Here is a 21,730-nt window from a genome sequence, read left to right as displayed (position 1 = left end):
ACGAGCTGCGGGCGCATCGTGGTGTGACGGTAAGCCGAAAAGGATCAACGCATTCTCGTGACCTAGTCGAGCCCATAGACAGTGCGATCGATTTTTCTATACTAAATTTACTTTCCGACGACGCTCCATATGCTGCAATCCAGAATAAGGCCCATGTCACGTCACCGGCTTCACGGACGACGAGCATCACATCATAAGAGTACACGATGCGTTGGTAAACTCCACTGCCAAATCGGAGTCCTGCTAATAGTTTCCGCAGATCACACAGCAGAGGTTTCAAGGCCAAAGCGTAAAGCACTTGTGTAAATGACAGCCTGGGGCATTGAACTACTGACTTGGATTATACCCGTCAGGCAGCCGTCGACGAGTACCGGAGCCGGCGTCCATGTAGGAGGGCATGACCAGATCTATGAAGGCATCAGGATATCGCATATTGCATAATCCAGTGATTCCAGTGTTCATGGGAGGCGCTGGATCCGTCCTACGGAGATTAAGTCCCTGTATTGACACAAAGTAGACCTGATAATGCATTGACCTCCTAGGGAGGTTTCGTCTTTGGAAACATGCCAAATTGAATCTCGGTTTCCTGGTAGCGGTGTGAAAATTTTCAAGTCACTATTAAGCATCATCAAAGGTAGTAAGCTCGTGTCCGATACCACCTTTAGGTATGTGTATTGGCAATATTAGACCTTCTAGGAAAGCCTGAGATTGGCGCATGTTGGGGACAGTGATTCCCTACAAATCTCAGTCTTACGCGGTAACAAGAGCAGTTTTGAAGTCCATAAATCTCCAATTGGGGCCCTTCACGTCCTAGCTGCCCCCTTACAGATAGTGTCACAAATATATTCTGTCGCGTCCAGCAATAAGTTAATTGCCACATCTGATGTAACTGCACCAAGAAGTAATCTGGAAATGGTGGCTACTGTCACAGGATCTACTGTCACAGGATCCTCTGGCACGTTGAGTAGCGATTCATGCCCTTGGAAGACTCTGATAATGCCTCGTTGCACCTTGATGAGTTGGCTATCACCACTAACCAAGGTATCCACCACCACTCTTGTGGACTCTTTGCACACCAAGTTAACGTGGTTAATCTAAGGTTATTTCTGAGGTAGTCCATCACGAGCTAGCACCCTTGTAATAGAACCTGCTGAGGGTTCATCAGGGCGATGATTTTCACTTTAACTCGATGATCAGCATCTGGCGATCTGGTGAGGGCTGCATAGTGGAACACTCTTGTAGTATAGGGTAATAAAAGTTAACAGTTTGTCGTCTCCACGTTGCTGCATCCTTATCGAATGCCATCAGTGTCTGTCAGAGAGCAGGCTTGGCACATTTGATCCATCATGTTAATGCTAACCCGAAGAGAGGATGACGAGCGAGAGCTTGGTGCCAGGTGGTCACCACTGCGTTCCTACTTACCTGTGAGACGAGGCGGTGAGCGTTCATCCGCCAGGGGAGTGTAATCTTCTAGTGCAAAGGGAATGGAGAGCAGTAGCACAGTAGTTGGTGAAAGCCGTAGGCCATTCTTCCGCTCCATTTATCACCGTCTTTTGGGTACATGTGACGCAACACACTTGCACCATTCTTGACGAGCTAGTGGCAAGGTGATTTACAATGTGTAGAGCACCACATGTCGACCAGATGAAGGTTTGGTATAAGGGTCTCAATTTCCAGACAAGGTGAATGATGGCGGCAGTTAGTCGGTAGGCACCTGCATACAATTGAAGTCGCCACCATAACCATGTCATCCAGTCGATTCTGGCAAAGCTGCACTACACCGTTTGTGAAGGAATGCGATCATTGACTTTGTCGTCAGGAGTCAGAAGGAGTGTAGTTATTCACAAACTGGACAACATTAACGATAATGGCCATGGTCCTGGAATTCGGAAGGTGTCACAGGTGGGTAGGCATCAAGCTCTTACAGAGAAGGATGGTAATGCCACTGTCTGTGGGGGACGTGTCAGAGGTACTAGCCATATATCCAAAGTAATGAGGGAATTTTCCTAAATGGACTTATCGTAAGAAGACGACGTCGACATCTGCTGCAGTGAGCATTTGCCACAGCAGGGACAGCTTATGTCATGTCCTGATTGTATTGATGTTAAAAGTGGCTAGACGGAAAGCCTGTTGTTTAAATCCACCTGCCGAAGGCGTCGTAATGGCAGACAAGTGATAGAGAGAGCCCAGAACATTACAGCCCACAACCCCACTTCACGGTGTTGATGGTTGTAGATGGTACACAAAATGCCATGATCCTCCACCTTCCTAATCGCCATGTCATCAGCGGCCTCAACTTCATTAGTCCAGCGGACAAGAGCTTGTGTTGGTCCGAGCGATAGCTCTCTATTCTCTTCATCACAGACTGCTGTGTCATTGGTCTACACAGCAGGATAGTCATCTTGTCCGTCTGACGCTGGTGTCTGGCTGCGAAATCATATGATACCATGGTCATGACCGAGTTGGAGAACTGGTCGTCTACTGTTGTCACGTGGCGTATATTCCAAATCACCATCAGTATTGCCGTCTTCTTCCACGCAAGACATATGGAGAAGGCGTTGATCACAAGGAGCATGTCTCTATTTCTTTTGGTGTCGAGGTGATTGTTGTTTACAGATGTGACGTCTTTGGTATACTGATGTGTCATGGGTGTACTGTTGACCCCTTGTTATCTGTAAGGAAGGCCAATGTAGGCACAACTCTACCATCCACGTCTTCTCCTGAGGTACAGCCACGGGTGCCTGGTGCTTTGGGATGATAGTAAATGTCATGAAGGTCGTCGAAAACTTCTGGCGTTGTGGAGTCCTGCCATCCTGAGGCTATTGTTTCCTTCGGCACATCTCCACTTTCGCCATCCACCAAAGGTGGTGTGGGAGGCCTGACACCGTGCGTCGGAAGAATACTGGTCTCTGTGGATACAACAACATCCCGTACTGGAGCCCTCGTAAGACGACATGGCATTCCTGTCTACAGTCAGAAAACGTTAGAGATTGGTCGTCATACACGACGATGGCACAGGATTCACCTATGTTCGGCTATGATGGGACATGTTTTGAGAGGTCGATTTTCACTTCACATACTCTGTTGTAGACTCTGTATGTTTCGAAAGCTTGCCATTTTTCCACCATATGAGTGATCACAATGCAATACAGTCGAAACATCTTCCGACACCTCAAAAGGAAGCTCATAGAGTCGTAGCATCTGTAAACCATGTTCTGTATGGTCGAAGTGTTTGGACGTAAGAGCATCGGCATACTTAGTGACCATGTCAGTGCACAATACCACAGATGTCGTCTTTACAGAAACAATGCTGGCTGTGGAACAAAGCTGAATGCCCACAATGAGCGAAAGATCCACTCTAAGCTAATCTCCTAGTTACTGCTTAACTTCGTAAGTAAGTGTTTGGGCGTGGTCCTACTAAAATTGAACTTAATCTTGTGCTTGCAGGAACGGGCAATATCGCGGTGAACATAAGAACAAAACTAAACCATGAATGACAAGGAAGGAAACACAAACTACTCACGCTTGTCCCTAATGGCGGGACGCAGCAAACGTCCTCACCCCTCTGTTGCTAAACTACATGCAATTTGGCTGTCCGTGCACGACCCGCTGCCCGACCCAAACTTCTGTATGTCGTAGTTCTATCGTGGTAACCTGTACTCGTAGCAACATGATGTAATTCCTGTGCATGGGAGGACATTTTAATCGCAGTCGCTGCCCGGTATCAGCGGATAAATGCGATGTAGCATTCCGTTTGGTGTTAAGAGGAACGATGCAATATTCCATCGGAAATGCATGCATTGCACCGTGCTTGACGACACAGTCAACGAAATTTCGAGCCTGTATTGTGTCTGGTGAGCTTATTTACTATAATCATAGTCAGAATGAGATTTTCACTCTGCAGCGGAGTGTGCGCTATAGTCCTCAGAGCCATTTGAACGATTTTTTTTTTTTTTTTTTACTACGCTGTCAAATATCTACCTTGAAACTTCCTGGCAGATTAAAACTGTGTGCCGGACCGTGACTCGAACTCAGGACCTTTGCCTTTCGTGGGCAATTGCTCTACCAACTGAGCTACCCAAGTACGACTCACGCCCCGTCCTCACAGCTTTACTTCTGCCAGTACCTCGTCTCCTACCTTCCAAACTTAACAGAAGTTCTCCTGCGGACCTTGCAGAACTAGCACTCCTGAAAGAAAGGATATTGCGGAGACATGGCTTAGCCAGGAGAACTTCTGTTAAGTTTGGAAGGTAGGAGACGAGGTACTGGCAGAAGGAAAGCTGTGAGGACGGGGCGTGAGTCGTGCTTGGGTAACTCAGTTGGTAGAGCACTTGCCCGCGAAAGGCAAAGGTCCCGAGTTCGAGTCTCGGTCCGTCACACAGTTTTAATCTGCCAGGAAGTTTCATCATAGTCAGAGCTTCGGAAGTGGAGGAGTTCGTAAGGCGATTATAATTTTGACACTGTGCACTGCATCCAGTAGGAGTAATAATTTACCTAAGCGTGTCCCGATTGCGAATGTGATGAATGTCGTCTCGATTTCCTAGCGGCGCAAATAAGGTACTCACCGTAAGCTCTAGTTCAGTCGCAGTATTTGAACGCCGTTGCGGTTGAAGAGGTCGTGTCCGGTGAGAGGAGTCCTCAGGCTGGCTACGACGCCGGCACGGCGCGCCTTGTACCACCGCGGTCAGGCTGCGCACCCAGACACAGACCGAGGCGCGGGGGCGGGCGGTGGGCACCGGCGCATCCTTGCGGTGCGCCCGCGCAATCAGCGGGCCGCCGACAGCCGCGCCTGGCTCGCCTGCACGCAAACGAATTCACATTACCAACACACGCTACCTGCCACACATTTCAATTACTGCTTAACTCACGCTCTCCGCCCCTCCTTTCTCGGTGTGCACCTAAGACGGATGATGGTGGGTGACGCAGTGTGACATAAGCCAGTGCACGACGCAACACTGCAGCCAATAGCGTCAATCTATCGCTTGTAACGGTTCGGTGCTCAAAATACACTTAAAGTTGATTTTCTTGTTAGTTTAGTTGTGGTGAAGATCCTGTGTGGTTGTAATTAAAGTGGAGGTACTCACGGAGGTCCAGTGTGGGCTGTAATTATCGTGTGGCAGCGAACTTGGTAAATATGCTAATGTGTTAATGCAGAACCGATTTAAGACAGAATAAAGTAGTTCCAGTTTTGGGTACCAGGTGCAAATCTGGCGCTACAAATTGTTTGTATGACGGTATGAGATCCACGCTGTCATTTGACAAACCATAAGATGAGTCAACAGTGTGGCTATTGAAAAGAGAGATCGTGCGCTTTTAGTGAAATTGTTTTACGTGAAAAGCAGCAATTGGAGTGCTGCACTGAGAGAGTATCGCCGACTGAAAGATCTCAGGAGACGCCCAATGTCATTAATAGTTTAAAGAAGGGCCGGCCGAGGTGGCCGAGCGGTCCTCGGCGCTACAGTCTGGAACCGCGCTGCCGCTACGGTCGCAGTTTCCAATCCTGCCTCCGGCATGGATGTGTGTGATGTCCTTAGGTTAGTTAGGTTTAAGTAGTTCTAAGTTCTAGGGGACTGATGACCTCAGCAGTTAAGTTCTATAGTTCTCAGAGCCATTTGAACCATTTTAAAGAAGGTGATAATGAAATTAGAAGAAAAGTGTGCGCTTCGTGTGGCATTCGGAAGGGGCGGCGTTCTACCCTGGTGGAAGTTATCGACGTGGTTACTGATGCTACAACTGTGCATGCCGCACATGCTTGGGTAGTGCTAGTGCTCTTGCAGTGTCACTAGAAATCTCCATACCATGGAAAGTTTTGCGGTATATTTCACACCGGTACCCATACAATATCCAGATAGTGCAGCAACAGAAACCTCACGACTCGCAGCCATGTTCCGAATTTGTTCTTTGGTTGTCGGCACGGTTCGAAGTTGATGACATGTGGCCAGGCAATATTCTGTGGAGTGGCGAGGCACATTTTTATACTAAAAGCTGCAGTCAATACACAGAGCCGCCGAATTCGAGATACAGATAAACCACCTGTGGTGTACGAAGAGCCACTGTACTCGCAATATTTGGCTATGTGCTGTGGTTTCACAAGCACTTCTATTCTCGATCCGTTCTTCTATGAAGACAATACACCCAGAGGGACTGCCAGGTTGCCAGGTACACCGACATCTGCACGTTATCGAGACCCCCATATGCAGCATGAGATTCCTGCTTTGAAAGAGCCCACCTATGTGGAAACCACTGTTTTCTTGCAAGGTAGAGCAACACATCACATTATTTTCCCAGTCAAAGACCGGCTTAGTGGAACCTTCCAAGAATGTGTTTCCTCCAGAGGTTTTCCAGATGCGTGGCCTGGATTGTTATCTGATCTGAATCCATGTGGTTTTAGGATGCAACATCTCGTCATCGTCTCCGGTGCTCACACTGGACACATTGTGTAAGCAGCAGTTAGTATTAAAATCAAGGTTATGCCTTTCTCACCTGTTTGATTTTATTCTCCCCACGTCTCTTTCCTAATGTATTACATTCGGAAACATTTCTATGCGCATTTTTTTGCCTTCACAACACCAGATTTTCACCTGATGGCCAAAATTGGAAGTATTACTTTTGTCCAACATAAATCGCTTCCGCATTAACGTATCAGAATCGGAATTACTCCAGACGTGGTCTGGCCTTTCCGCCGATGATACCATAGGATTATTCCACTGTTTTGAGAGCACTGTTGTGACACTGCAAAGTATGCTCTGTCAGAACACATCATGCACCCGCCTTCTTACTTGCACATCACCAGAGCAACAGCAGTACTTTTATATCTAGAGTGTCCATATCAACATGGTCACCATCCGGTATTAGCTCTGTGTATATCATAAATAACAAAAAAAGTGGTTCAAATGGCTCTGAGCACTATGGGACATAATTTCTGAGGTCATCAGTCCCCTAGAACTTAGAACTACTTAAACCTAACTAACCTAAGGACATCACACGCATCCATGCCCGAGGCAGGATTCGAACCTGCGACCTTAGTGGTCGCGCGGTTCCTGACTGTAGCGCCTAGAGCCGCTCGGCCACACCAGACGGCCTTAAATAACACAGGCTAACGATGAAATGACTTTCTTTTATTGAACTTAACTTATTCCCGGGGTTTTGGCAATCTGAATCATAATGTCATAATAAGAAAGTCATGTAACGTAACACTTTTTCAAAAATTATCCCAGTATATCAAAAAAGCATTACTTTGTAAGTTCAAAGGTCTTTTTATTTTCTTCATTACCTTTTTGGTGCATTACTTTACAGATTTAGGATGAAAATACATTTCATGCAATTTACGTGAAGAATATCTCATACAATCGGCAAAAGACGGAGAAAAATAGAGCCTTCACATTTCCGGTATTAACATACATTTTGTCAGGCTGAAAGATACATAAAGAGAGTAAAAGTTTGTAAGAAAACCTTATATTGAACCAGAGGTGGTCAAATGTAGTATCACTGTGTATTATCGTCGCTGCTCAATAGTGATCGCTGGTTCAAGGTGTTATGGATATTGTGTTAGAGTAACTTTAAATAGAGAAACGCCTTGGGAACTCAAGTGTAAAGACGCGTTGTATTTTGACGAAATCACTCACCTTGTTCGTCACTGACTCCCAAATATTTCACGGAAAAGTTAACATGTCTGTTGAAACAGTGTCGGTTACGGCTTATACAACTCTCTCACTTCATAAGCTACTTACTCGCTGCGGGCAATAATGGTTTTTTATTTGCAAGATACCATACTGGAAATAATTAAGGTAAAGAGAGTTGTTTTGATATCAAATGCAACGCTCATATTCATAAGTGAAGATTGAGTCAATGTATACCACTCACATCTAATGATTTTGTAAAGCTAATTGTTAATGTATAATCAGTTTATTGTGTGTTAATTGCGAGCATTATTCATTTTCAAAAAGTCAAAATACAAGTTTTAAAATTAGTGCCATATTGTTACTTGCCACACGTCAATACCAGTTCCCAGATCGCTGTCGTTTCCAATTAACTATTTTGCTCAAGATGTTATTGTCTCAGTCATCTTCGCATTTAATTAAAATATATGCTTAGCAAGCAGGCTCGCATATTAGCTGTATGTGAACTACACAATTTAAAGTGCTAACAGAGAGCAGTGCGAAGACTGTTACCATTGCAAAGATAAAGGTAAAAGAATTTGTTATTTCAGGGAAAGTGTTCATTAAGCACAGGGACCATCATTTTCAAATTGATCAAGTTTTTTTTATTACCAGAGCCAATTTCAAATCAAGAGCGTTGCATCAGATTCAGCTTTTGTGATATGTATATTCACGCAGTTTTGATTTGGATTTAAGTTATTGACAGTTTACATTCTCGCATTCTCGTAGTCACAAAAGTTCAGTAAGGGCAAAGCGTATAACCGAAGAGGTAAATTATACGTTCACTCTCAGATTCCCTCTACAAATGTACACGTTTCACTACTGTCAATTACGTTACTACAAACGTACATGTTTCAAGGTGTTGTCTGTGACTGTAGCTTAGGTTATCAATATTTTTATTTATTACTCCAATGAAATGGGAGCTGACTTAACGATCATTGCGGGAAGCTTCCTTATCTACCAGAAGCGAAATTGGGAGACAACGTTATGTAACACACCCGACATTCTATAAATTGTTCGATTACAACTTCGAATCAAAAGTGACTGTGAGAGAGTCAGACAAGTGTGTGTATTTCGTTGATTTTCTTGTTAGGACGTAAGACATCAAGGAATGGCTCCGGTACGCTTCTGTTTTAGTCAACATGCGAAAAAGCTTAAGAAGTAAGAGAGTTTTATAAGCCGTAACCGACACTGTTTCAACAGAAACGTTAACTTTTCAGTGAAATATTTGGGAGTCAGTGACGAACAAGGTGAGTGATTTCGTCAAAATATCGATTTGACGGAAAGACATTTCCTGACTCCACAAATAGCCACGAATGTGATGGGAGATTACTGGTGGTCACTCCACCGAAAAATACACTCCTGGAAATTGAAATAAGAACACCGTGAATTCATTGTCCCAGGAAGGGGAAACTTTATTGACACATTCCTGGGGTCAGATACATCACATGATCACACTGACAGAACCACAGGCACATAGACACAGGCAAGAGAGCATGCACAATGTCGGCACTAGTACAGTGTATATCCACCTTTCGCAGCAATGCAGGCTGCTATTCTCCCATGGAGACGATCGTAGAGAAGCTGGATGTAGTCCTGTGGAACGGCTTGCCATGCCATTTCCACCTGGCGCCTCAGTTGGACCAGCGTTCGTGTTGGACCTGCAGATCGCGTGAGACGACGCTTCATCCAGTCCCAAACATGCTCAATGGGGGACAGATCCGGAGATCTTGCTGGCCAGGGTAGTTGACTTACACCTTCTAGAGCACGTTGGGTGGCACGGGATACATGCGGACGTGCATTGTCCTGTTGGAACAGCAAGTTCCCTTGCCGGTCTAGGAATGGTAGAACGATGGGTTCGATGACGGTTTGGATGTACCGTGCACTATTCAGTGTCCCCTCGACGATCACCAGTGGTGTACGGCCAGTGTAGGAGATCGCTCCCCACACCATGATGCCGGGTGTTGGCCCTGTGTGCCTCGGTCGTATGCAGTCCTGATTGTGGCGCTCACCTGCACGGCGCCAAACACGCTTACGACCATCATTGGCACCAAGGGAGAAGCGACTCTCATCGCTGAAGACGACACGTCTCCATTAGTCCCTCCATTCACGCCTGTCGCGACACCACTGGAGGCGGGCTGCACGATGTTGGGTCGTGAGCGGAAGACGGCCTAACGGTGTGCGGGACCGTAGCCCAGCTTCTTGGAGACGGTTGCGAATGGTCCTCGCCGATACCCCAGGAGCAACAGTGTCCCTAATTTGCTGGGAAGTGGCGGTGCGGTCCCCTACGGCACTGCGTAGGATCCTACGGTCTTGGCGTGCATCCGTGCGTCGCTGCGGTCCAGTCCCAGGTCGACGGGCACGTGCACCTTCCGCCGACCACTGGCGACAACATCGATGTACTGTGGAGACCTCACGCCCCACGTGTTGAGCAATTCGGCGGTACGTCCACCCGGCCTCCCGCATGCCCACTATACGCCCTCGCTCAAAGTCCGTCAACTGCACATACGGTTCACGTCCACGCTGTCGCGGCATGCTACCAGTGTTAAAGACTGCGATGGAGCTCCGTATGCCACGGCAAACTGGCTGACACTGACGGCGGCGGTGCGTAAATGCTGCGCAGCTAGCGCCATTCGACGGCCAACACCTCGGTTCCTGTTGTGTCCGCTGTGCCGTGCGTGTGATCATTGCTTGTACAGCCCTCTCGCAGTGTCCGGAGCAAGTATGGTGGGTCTGACACACCGGTGTCAATGTGTTCTTTTTTCCATTTCCAGGAGTGTACATCGGGCAGTTCATCAACGTAGAACGTATATTAGATGCTTTAAGGATCAACCGACATCAATCCCGTGTAGCCTAATAAATGTTTTCATTTATTAGGTGTTTCTCCTAAGAGTCGCCAGGGAGTGCAATGGCTGCCAGGATACTGTCTGGTACTCGTGTTTTGTAGCCCCTGTTAATATACAGTGACAAAGCAAAATCTCACTAGACTAATTTGCCACGGTTCTATCGAATGCCCCCCCATGAACCATGGACCTTGCCGTTGGTGGGGAGGCTTGCGTGCCTCAGCGATACAGATAGCCGTACCGTAGGTGCAACCACAACGGAGGGGTATCTGTTGAGAGGCCAGACAAACGTGTGGTTCCTGAAGAGGGGCAGCAGCCTTTTCAGTAGTTGCAGGGGCAACAGTCTGGATGATTGACTGATCTGGCCTTGTAACAATAACCAAAACGGCATTGCCGTGCCGGTACTGCGAACGGCTGAAAGCAAGGGGAAACTACAGCCGTAATTTTTCCCGAGGGCATGCAGCTTTACTGTATGATTACATGATGATGGCGTCCTCTTGGGTAAAATATTCCGGAGGTAAAATAGTCCCCCATTCGGATCTCCGGGCGGGGACTACTCAAGAGGATGTCGTTATCAGGAGAATGAAAACTGGCGTTCTACGGATCGGAGCGTGGAATGTCAGATCCCTTAATCGGGCAGGTAGGTTAGAAAATTTAAAAAGGGAAATGGATGGGTTGAAGTTAGATATAGTGGGAATTAGTGAAGTTCGGTGGCAGGAGGAACAAGACTTCTGGTCAGGTGACTACAGGGTTATAAACACAAAATCAAATAGGGGTAATGCAGGAGTAGGTTTAATAATGAATAGGAAAATAGGAATGCGGGTAAGCTACTACAAACAGCATAGTGAACGCATTATTGTGGCCAAGATAGATACGAAGCCCACACCTACTACAGTAGTACAAGTTTATATGCCAACTAGCTCTGCAGATGACGAAGAAATTGAAGAAATGTATGATGAAATAAAAGAAATTATTCAGATTGTGAAGGGAGACGAAAATTTAATAGTCATGGGTGACTGGAATTCGAGTGCAGGAAAAGGGAGAGAAGGAAACATAGTAGGTGAATATGGATTGGGGGACAGAAATGAAAGAGGAAGCCGCCTGGTAGAATTTTGCACAGAGCACAACATAATCATAACTAACACTTGGTTTAAGAATCATGAAAGAAGGTTGTATACATGGAAGAACCCTGGAGATACTAGAAGGTATCAGATAGATTATATAATGGTAAGACAGAGATTTAGGAACCAGGTTTTAAATTGTAAGACATTTCCAGGGGCAGATGTGGACTCTGACCACAATCTATTGGTTATGACCTGTAGATTAAAACTGAAGAAACTGCAAAAAGGTGGGAATTTAAGGAGATGGGACCTGGATAAACTAAAAGAACCAGAGGTTGTACAGAGATTCAGGGAGAGCATAAGGGAGCAATTGACAGGAATGGGGGAAATAAATACAGTAGAAGAAGAATGGGTAGCTTTGAGGGATGAAGTAGTGAAGGCAGCAGAGGATCAAGTAGGTAAAAAGACGAGGGCTAGTAGAAATCCTTGGGTAACAGAAGAAATATTGAATTTAATTGATGAAAGGAGAAAATATAAAAATGCAGTAAGTGAAACAGGCAAAAAGGAATACAAACGTCTCAAAAATGAGATTGACAGGAAGTGCAAAATGGCTAAGCAGGGATGGCTAGAGGACAAATGTAAGGATGTAGAGGCCTATCTCACTAGGGGTAAGATAGATACCGCCTACAGGAAAATTAAAGAGACCTTTGGAGATAAGAGAACGACTTGTATGAATATCAAGAGCTCAGATGGAAACCCAGTTCTAAGCAAAGAAGGGAAAGCAGAAAGGTGGAAGGAGTATATAGAGGGTCTATACAAGGGCGATGTACTTGAGGACAATATTATGGAAATAGAAGAGGATGTAGATGAAGATGAAATGGGAGATATGATACTGCGTGAAGAGTTTGACAGAGCACTGAAAGACCTGAGTCGAAACAAAGCCCCCGGAGTAGACAATATTCCATTGGAACTACTGACGGCAGTGGGAGAGCCAGTCCTGATAAAACTCTACCATCTGGTGAGCAAGATGTATGAGACAGGCGAAATACCCTCAGACTTCAAGAAGAATATAATAATTCCAATCCCAAAGAAAGCCGGTGTTGACAGATGTGAAAATTACCGAACTATCAGCTTAATAAGTCACAGCTGCAAAATACTAACACGAATTCTTTACAGACGAATGGAAAAACTAGTAGAAGCCAACCTCGGGGAAGATCAGTTTGGATTCCGTAGAAACACTGGAACACGTGAAGCAATACTGACCTTACGACTTATCTTAGAAGAAAGATTAAGGAAAGGCAAACCTACGTTTCTAGCATTTGTAGACTTAGAGAAAGCTTTTGACAATGTTGACTGGAATACTCTCTTTCAAATTCTAAAGGTGGCAGGGGTAAAATACAGGGAGCGAAAGGCTATTTACAATTTGTACAGAAACCAGATGGCAGTTATAAGAGTCGAGGGACATGAAAGGGAAGCAGTGGTTGGGAAGGGAGTAAGACAGGGTTGTAGCCTCTCCCCGATGTTGTTCAATCTGTATATTGAGCAAGCAGTAAAGGAAACAAAAGAAAAATTTGGAGTAGGTATTAAAATTCATGGAGAAGAAATAAAAACTTTGAGGTTCGCCGATGACATTGTAATTCTGTCAGAGACAGCAAAGGACTTGGAAGAGCAGTTGAATGGAATGGACAGTGTCTTGAAAGGAGGATATAAGATGAACATCAACAAAAGCAAAACAAGGATAATGGAATGTAGTCTAATTAAGTCGGGTGATGCTGAGGGAATTAGATTAGGAAATGAGGCACTTAAAGTAGTAAAGGAGTTTTGCTATTTGGGGAGCAAAATAACTGATGATGGTCGAAGTAGAGAGGATATAAAATGTAGGCTGGCAATGGCAAGGAAAGCGTTTCTGAAGAAGAGAAATTTGTTAACATCCAGTATTGATTTAAGTGTCAGGAAGTCATTTCTGAAAGTATTCGTATGGAGTGTAGCCATGTATGGAAGTGAAACATGGACGATAAATAGTTTGGACAATAAGAGAATAGAAGCTTTCGAAATGTGGTGCTACAGAAGAATGCTGAAGATTAGATGGGTAGATCACATAACTAATGAGGAAGTATTGAATAGGATTGGGGAGAAGAGAAGTTTGTGGCACAACTTGACCAGAAGAAGGGATCGGTTGGTAGGACATGTTCTGAGGCATCAAGGGATCACCAATTTAGTATTGGAGGGCAGCGTGGAGGGTAAAAATAGTAGAGGGAGACCAAGAGATGAATACACTAAGCAGATTCAGAAGGATGTAGGTTGCAGTAGGTACTGGGAGATGAAAAAGCTTGCACAGGATAGAGTAGCATGGAGAGCTGCATCAAACCATTCTCAGGACTGAAGACCACAACAACAACAACTATCGAATGGGCTCTTAAATTTCCGCTTTAAAAATAATTTTGTTTTTAGCGGGAAATAAACCGACTCTTTCCGTCGACGCTGATCACCGGATGAAAGACGTGCCGAGGAGTATTTGTTTGAGCTGACTCCACACTGCAGAAACAACATTGAAAATGCTTGCCAAAATACCAGAGAAAGTGTACCTGACGACTGTTAGAAGTGACACCACGTATACTTCAATAAAACCTTGGTTCATTTTAAGAAATAAAATTATTTCTCAGTTATAGTTTGATAATTGTCTCCCTTTTAGCGATGCTTCATTGCGATAAAACTGTGAGCTATACAAGAAGCTATGGTCCGATATTGATTCATTGCCGAAAGAGAACTACTCGATTAAGCTGTTTCCTAATAAATAATGAAAACGTATTTTTTTCTGTAACCTGTGTAATTTGTTCACCGCAAACTCTTCAAATGAAAAATCTGATTCACTAATTCTGAAGCGTTTGGTTAAAATTCAGCTTCAGGAGGCAGCGCTCAGTTACTGCTTCCGAAATATCTTGTTGCGTGTGTCGGATAGTTCAATGAAACACGATTAAAATGTAAGTTATTCGATTGTCAGTAGGTTTCCACATTATGTTATCCCAGCAAACGAGATTTATATTCCAAGTACTTTTTACTATAACGTTTTTGAAATATGTATAGCGATGGTACCATTTTTTTTTATAAATAACTTTATTTAACAGAGACAAACAGTGAGCCTTAAAGTTTGAGGCACATTTTGCCTTCCAGTTGCTTCCACATCCAAATCTGCATGCCAGATTGGTTGACTTAAAAATAGTATGTTCCACTCATGATCCATTCTCTGATATTTCTTGGGTTCGCGCTCGTAGTTTTTCAGTTCTCAGAATCGTCTTGTTACGACAAATTTTCAGGATTTCTGAATGGAAATAATCAATTTGGCGTACCAGTTATACGAGTGATGCCCAGAAAGTAATGCACCGCATTTTCTTTCCCAGTCTAAAATATTACGTATGTATTATTCGAAGTCTCCTGAGTGAGCGAGCCAAGTTTCCGTCACTTCCGACAGATAGCGTAGCTGCAGGACAGTTTCAAAATGGTATCTATAGGTGACGTACGTTAGAAGTAACGTGCGGTCATTGAATTTCTGCAGAGAAAGAAACTGAGGATTTTCACAAACGCTTGTGTACAGTCTATGGAGCATCAGCTGTCGACAGAAGTACAGTTAGTCGCTGGCCACGGAGGATGAGGTCATTAGAAGGCGGTTCGGCGGAGCTCCACAATTTGCAGTGGTCAGGGAGACCATCCACGACCTTTGCTGCGGATTACTGTTGTCATTCGCGAGGTCAGACGCATTACAACTCGGCAGTTGGCGCTGCTTCTGTCATTCAGCACAGGGAGAGTGCATGCAATTATCCGCACTCTTAGCTATTCAAAAGTGTGTGCAAAATGGGTCCCCCGGTGTTTAACGGTGGATCGCAAATCGCACACAAAAAAACATTTATCTTAATTTGTGGCAACGTTTTGAAGCTGAGGGGAGGCCTTCTTCTCCCAGATTGTGACAGGTGACGAAACCTGGGTTCACCGTTTTGAGCCAGAAACAAAAGTACAGTCGATGAAAGAAGAAAAAATCGTGTTCTGGGACTATGAAGGTGTGATTCTCATTGATGTGATGTCAAGAGGCGGTCCCAATAATTCAGAAGCATATGTCAACACATTAACAGAACTCAAGACGCACTTTCGGCGCCTTCGGCGTCCCAATAACCCAGGACATGTTTTGCTGCAACACGATAATGCTCGGCCCCACACAAGTCTGATGACTGCTGAACACATCGTGAAACAAGGTTGGACAGTATTACCCTATCCACCCTACAGCCCTGACCAAAGCCCTCGGACTTCCACTTGCTTGGGTTACTAAAGGATGTCATTTGCAGAAGACATTTTGAGGATGATGAGGTCATTCACACAATGAAGCACTGGCCCAGCCACCAGGACAAGGATTGGTACCGACAAGACATACACGGCCTTGTTTCACGCTGGAGGAAGGCCATAGAACGGGACAGAGATTATGTGAAAAAAATACGGTGCGTAGATAAAACACCATTCTTGTAATGTGTGTAATTCTCATTATGTTCACAAAAGAAGTGTTGAAGAAAAAAATCCAGTGCATTACTTTCTGAGCAACCCTCGTACGTAGTAGGCCCGACACCATCAGAAAAAAATATTACAAAATCCAAGATATACTGAGCTCACTGAGGGAGAGCTCAGAACTGACTATTGTGTAGAGGTCACGGCCACTCAACATTCTTAATTAATGTTTAATTAGGAGTTACAAATCGATGCGGAATTGTTTAATCCCTCTAAAAGTAACTGTAGAATCTATACTGATTCGACAGTTAAGTTGTTTTCGTTTTACAATGACGGTTGATTTGCAACCCTAAAGTAGCTGTAAAAATCAATAATTTTTCTCTCTAGATGCAGTTAACTATTGACGTAGCTACTTTCTTCACTCTGATTCTTGCTGTATACCATTCTACATCTACATCTACATTTATACTCCGCAAGCCACCCAACGGTGTGTGGCGGAGGGCACTTTACGTGCCACTGTCATTACCTCCCTTTCCTGTTCCAGTCGCATATGGTTCGCGGGAAGAACGACTGTCTGAAAGCCTCCGTGCGCGCTCTAATCTCTCTAATTTTACATTCGTGATCTCCTCGGGAGGTATAAGTAGGGGGAAGCAATATATTCGATACCTCATCCAGAAACGCACCCTCTCGAAACCTGGCGAGCAAGCTACACCGCGATGCAGAGCGCCTCTCTTGCAGAGTCTGCCACTTGAGTTTGTTAAACATCTCCGTAACGCTATCACGGTTACCAAATAACCCTGTGACGAAACGCTCCGCTCTTCTTTGGATCTTCTCTATCCAATTAGATCTATATCACCACTTTCTTGGAAACTGTCGCGCACTGTGAAACTTGGTAAATTTCTTTTTAAATTTCTTTATTTTCGCTTTGCGTTACAAAGACCATACAGTCAGCAGTTATAAAGTGCCAAAGAAACATAACCGCAACAAATCAGAATAGCACAAAATTACGAAGTTAGAATATAAACACACTCTTAAAGAAAAATAAAAGCGCAATTAGACAAATATTAGACAGCCGACGACAGTGATGCTGTGACACTGGAGCGGAATTAAAGAGCACTATACAGCAACATCATGAGAAACATATATGCTCTTACAGATAAGACAAAACACTGAATGGCAAACACCGTACACCACACAATAAGTACAATAATAGCTGAAGAACAGAATTGCAAATAGCATCGTATAACAATGTGAGTGTTATAATGTACAGACAGACGTACTTATAATAGACAGAAAAACCCAAAATGACAAACACAATACAACCAACGGCAGGGACAAAAGCGCCAGTAGAACAGTGACATAAAATGCACAAGAGAGCAATAATGAAAATGTAATGTGCAAGTAGAGGTCCGTAAGCAAGACAAAACACAAAATTACGTACCCGATTACGAAGCGGCTGATACCATTTGAAAATGAAGATCTCGGCAACTTATAGATTAAACTTGGACGACGGTTACTTTCAAATGCTCTGTGAGCAAGTTACATTAATCAGAACGGTGGAGTAAAACAGGAATACTGGTATGGAGGGGGTAACCTCTCGCAACCCATTTCTTATACAAGTCAGATTGTGTGGCGGTGTACTTGAAAATGTCAATATGATGCGGTTAAGATCCGCTACTGCCGTTGTGTCCTCATAGCAGTTTCGAGACGTGATAATCCTCAATCGATATACACTCCTGGAAATGGAAAAAAGAACACATTGACACCGGTGTGTCAGACCCACCATACTTGCTCCGGACACTGCGAGAGGGCTGTACAAGCAATGATCACACGCACGGCACAGCGGACACACCAGGAACCGCGGTGTTGGCCGTCGAATGGCGCTAGCTGCGCAGCATTTGTGCACCGCCGCCGTCAGTGTCAGCCAGATTGCCGTGGCATACGGAGCTCCATCGCAGTCTTTAACACTGGTAGCATGCCGCGACAGCGTGGACGTGAACCGTATGTGCAGTTGACGGACTTTGAGCGAGGGCGTATAGTGGGCATGCGGGAGGCCGGGTGGACGTACCGCCGAATTGCTCAACACGTGGGGCGTGAGGTCTCCACAGTACATCGATGTTGTCGCCAGTGGTCGGCGGAAGGTGCACGTGCCCGTCGACCTGGGACCGGACCGCAGCGACGCACGGATGCACGCCAAGACCGTAGGATCCTACGCAGTGCCGTAGGGGACCGCACCGCCACTTCCCAGCAAATTAGGGACACTGTTGCTCCTGGGGTATCGGTGAGGACCATTCGCAACCGTCTCCATAAAGCTGGGCCACGGTCCCGCAAACCGTTAGGCCGTCTTCCGCTCACGCCCCAACATCGTGCAGCCCGCCTCCAGTGGTGTCGCGACAGGCGTGAATGGAGGGACGAATGGAGACGTGTCGTCTTCAGCGATGAGAGTCGCTTCTGCCTTGGTACCAATGATGGTCGTATGCGTGTTTGGCGCCGTGCAGATGAGCGCTACAATCAGGACTGCATACGACCGAGGCACACAGGGCCAACACCCGGCATCATGGTGTGGGGAGCGATCTCCTACACTGGCCGTACACCACTGGTGATCGTCGAGGGGACACTGAATAGTGCACGGTACATCCAAACCGTCATCGAACCCATTGTTCTACCATTCCTAGACCGGCAAGGGAACTTGCTGTTCCAACAGGACAATGCACGTCCGCATGTATCCCGTGCCACCCAACGTGCTCTAGAAGGTGTAAGTCAACTACCCTGGCCAGCAAGATCTCCGGATCTGTCCCCCATTGAGCATGTTTGGGACTGGATGAAGCGTCGTCTCACGCGGTCTGCACGTCCAGCACGAACGCTGGTCCAACTGAGGCGCCAGGTGGAAATGGCATGGCAAGCCGTTCCACAGGACTACATCCAGCATCTCTACGATCGTCTCCATGGGAGAATAGCAGCCTGCATTGCTGCGAATGGTGGATATACACTGTACTAGTGCCGACATTGTGCATGCTCTGTTGCCTGTGTCTATGTGCCTGTGGTTCTGTCAGTGTGATCATGTGATGTATCTGACCCCAGGAATGTGTCAATAAAGTTTCCCCTTCCTGGGACAATGAATTCACGGTGTTCTTATTTCAATTTACAGGAGTGTAGGTGCGCGGGGTAACACCCGTGTTCCAGGTTCATGCATGAGATTGAAGTCACGTGCCGCCTACGAAGCTGCACCGAGGCGAACCATGGTCATCTTTGGTGTGACATCACGTGTGCTGGAGTGCTGTTGAAATTGCTCGTAAATATTTTATAACGATTTAGTCCTCAGTTACTTATTTTAAAGTTTATTTGACTTAATATTTGCTGTAAAAGTAAATTATTTGTGGATTTTCATTAACCATGGTCTTTTTTCCTGTGTTTTTGGCTCGAGTGGTCTGTTATTCGTGAGTATGCTTACGTCGTTCGTCCAAGCCTCACGCCTCAATTGCGTGTTTACATTTTGCAGCGTGCCAATGCAACTGTAGCGGTTGTGAAACTAAGTACTGACAAAGTTATCTGTGCACTGTTATACAGTTATTAAATTTAATAGGTTTCTGTGGTGTTTCGTCCCGTTTGTGGCGATATAGCGATTTAAGAAACTTTTCGAAACGTTCGCCAGCAGTGCTTTTTTTTAGAGTTTTCTGTGAGTTCAAGTCGTTTAGTAAATTTCATGCTTTATTTTTCAGCTGACGTTTCTTATTGTTTCTAGTGAAATATTTCAGGAAATTTTCATTCAGTGTTTTAACTTCGTTGAGTGCCCCAGTGGCAGCTTGAACTTTTGGTTTCAGCTAGTAATTTCGTGGAGTTTTGTTGATATTAGTATTAGTTGTGGTTTAGTAGTATTCATAGAAGTAGTTACCTTCTTAGTATGGAGAGAGTTTCGAGACCGCTCTTAATAGTTCTATGTATAGTTCTCCTAGTGCAATTGAACTTGAACCGTAGACATATAATCATTTTCAGTAACTGTAAAATTTTACCATGTGTGAGAAGTGTGGGCTGTCTCGCAGGTTTGTGAATAGTGGGTTAAAGCGTGGGATTTGTTCAAAATATTTTCATTGGGGGGAATGCAGTGGGGAAGCCAGTAGGTATTCTAACGAGATCTTCTCCTGGGAATGCAGAATCTGTAGTAGAAATAAGTTGATAGATGAGCAGGAGCGTAAGATCTGTGACCTTCAGGTGCAGTTACAACAAGCAAAGGAGGAACTAGAATGATTGAGGAGGGTGAAGGGTGCTTGGGAATGGGAACTGACAGTTGGCAAGAAGGCAGCTCGGAGGAGGAGGTTTTCAGACAGTTACACTTTGCGTATATGCAATAGATCTGACCAACTGTCAGAGCTGAGTGGAAAGGAGCCTTTTTTAGCTGTAGGTGTAGGGAACATGCATCAGTCCTCAGAAGTTAGGAGGTCTAAGTCATTTGCAAAGTCTAACAGAAAAAAGAAGGTTCTGCTGCTAGGTAGTTCGCACGGTAGACGTGTGGGCAAGTAGTTGAAGGAAGTGTTGGGGAGTGAGTACCAGGTCACCAACATTGTCAAGTCTAGTGCAGGGTTGGCTCAGGTGACTGACAGCATAGTGGAGTTATGGAATTTTACGAAGGAGGGTCAGGCACTGATAGTGGATGGAGCAGGGAACAGTCGTGATAGGGACGATAAGGACGGGGAAAATGATGTAGGCGGCGATCTGGTAAAGATAGCTACACAAACTGGTGGCACTAATGTGCATTTCGTGCAGCTGTTTAAGCGTCATTGCCGGCCACATCTTAATGCGGCTGTTAGGCGCGTTAACATGGAGCTGGTGAAGGCACTGATGGCAGAGGGCATGGGTTACATTTCAGTGGTGCCAGCTGAGTCTATCTGTAGATCGTGTTTCACTGGGCATGGCCTGCAGCTCAATAGGTATGGGAAGGGGAGGATGGCAAAACTTATAGGTGACAGTGTTGTGGGTTGTGGTGGGATCACTTATGGAAAAATTCCTGTAGTACTTCGTGTTAGAGCTGCACCTATTCTAGACTGAAGTCAGCTGATTCGTATAGCTTCTTAAAGGATGACTCTCTAGCTAAGGGCTCTCCTTCTGAGGACGCCATGTTTCTAAGCAGAAAAGGAATTAGGATATTTAATCAAAATATAAGAGGTATTAGAGATAAAGTTTGTGAACTGCTTATATAATATGTGATAAAAATTATCCGGAAACCTGGCTGGAAACGACTTCCAAGTTCGTGGCACCGTCCATTGATAATGCTGGAATTCAGTATGGTGTTGGCCCACCCTTAGTCTTGATCACAACTTCCACTCTCGCAGGCATACGTTCAATCAGGTGCGGGAAGGATCCTGGGGAATGCCAACCCACTCTTTGCGGAGTGCTGCACTGAGGAGAGGTATCCATATACGTCGGTGAGGCCTGGCACAAAGTCGGCGTTCCAAAACATCGCAAAGGTGTTCTATAGGATTCAGGTCAGGACCCTGTGCAGGCCAGTCCATTTCAGGGATGTTATTGTCATGTAACCACTCCGCCAATGGCCGAGAATTATGACCAGATGATCTATCGTGTTGAAAGATGCAATCACCATCCCCGAATTGCTCTTCAACAGTGGGAAGCAACATCAATGGAGGGCCTGTGCTGTGATATTGCCACGCAAAACTAGGGGTGAATG

General features: G+C 45.3%; 1 long non-coding RNA gene across 1 annotated transcript in view; it reads right to left on the bottom strand.

The window, feature by feature from the left end:
* Window positions 1-4,770: 4,770 nt before the first annotated feature.
* LOC126478633 (uncharacterized) overlaps window positions 4,771-21,730 on the bottom strand; it is a 31,569-nt gene continuing 14,609 nt past the window's right edge. Inside the window, exon 3 of the long non-coding RNA XR_007587443.1 lies at window positions 4,771-4,798. This is a non-coding gene — a long non-coding RNA (uncharacterized LOC126478633). The remainder of the gene's footprint in view (window positions 4,799-21,730) is intronic.

The sequence above is a fragment of the Schistocerca serialis genome, chromosome 1 (genome assembly GCF_023864345.2).
Source record: "Schistocerca serialis cubense isolate TAMUIC-IGC-003099 chromosome 1, iqSchSeri2.2, whole genome shotgun sequence".
In the NCBI taxonomy this organism is placed as follows: Eukaryota; Metazoa; Arthropoda; class Insecta; order Orthoptera; family Acrididae; genus Schistocerca; species Schistocerca serialis.
The sequence above is the reverse complement of the archived record's forward strand: the minus strand, read 5'-3'. Positions and strand labels throughout refer to the sequence as shown.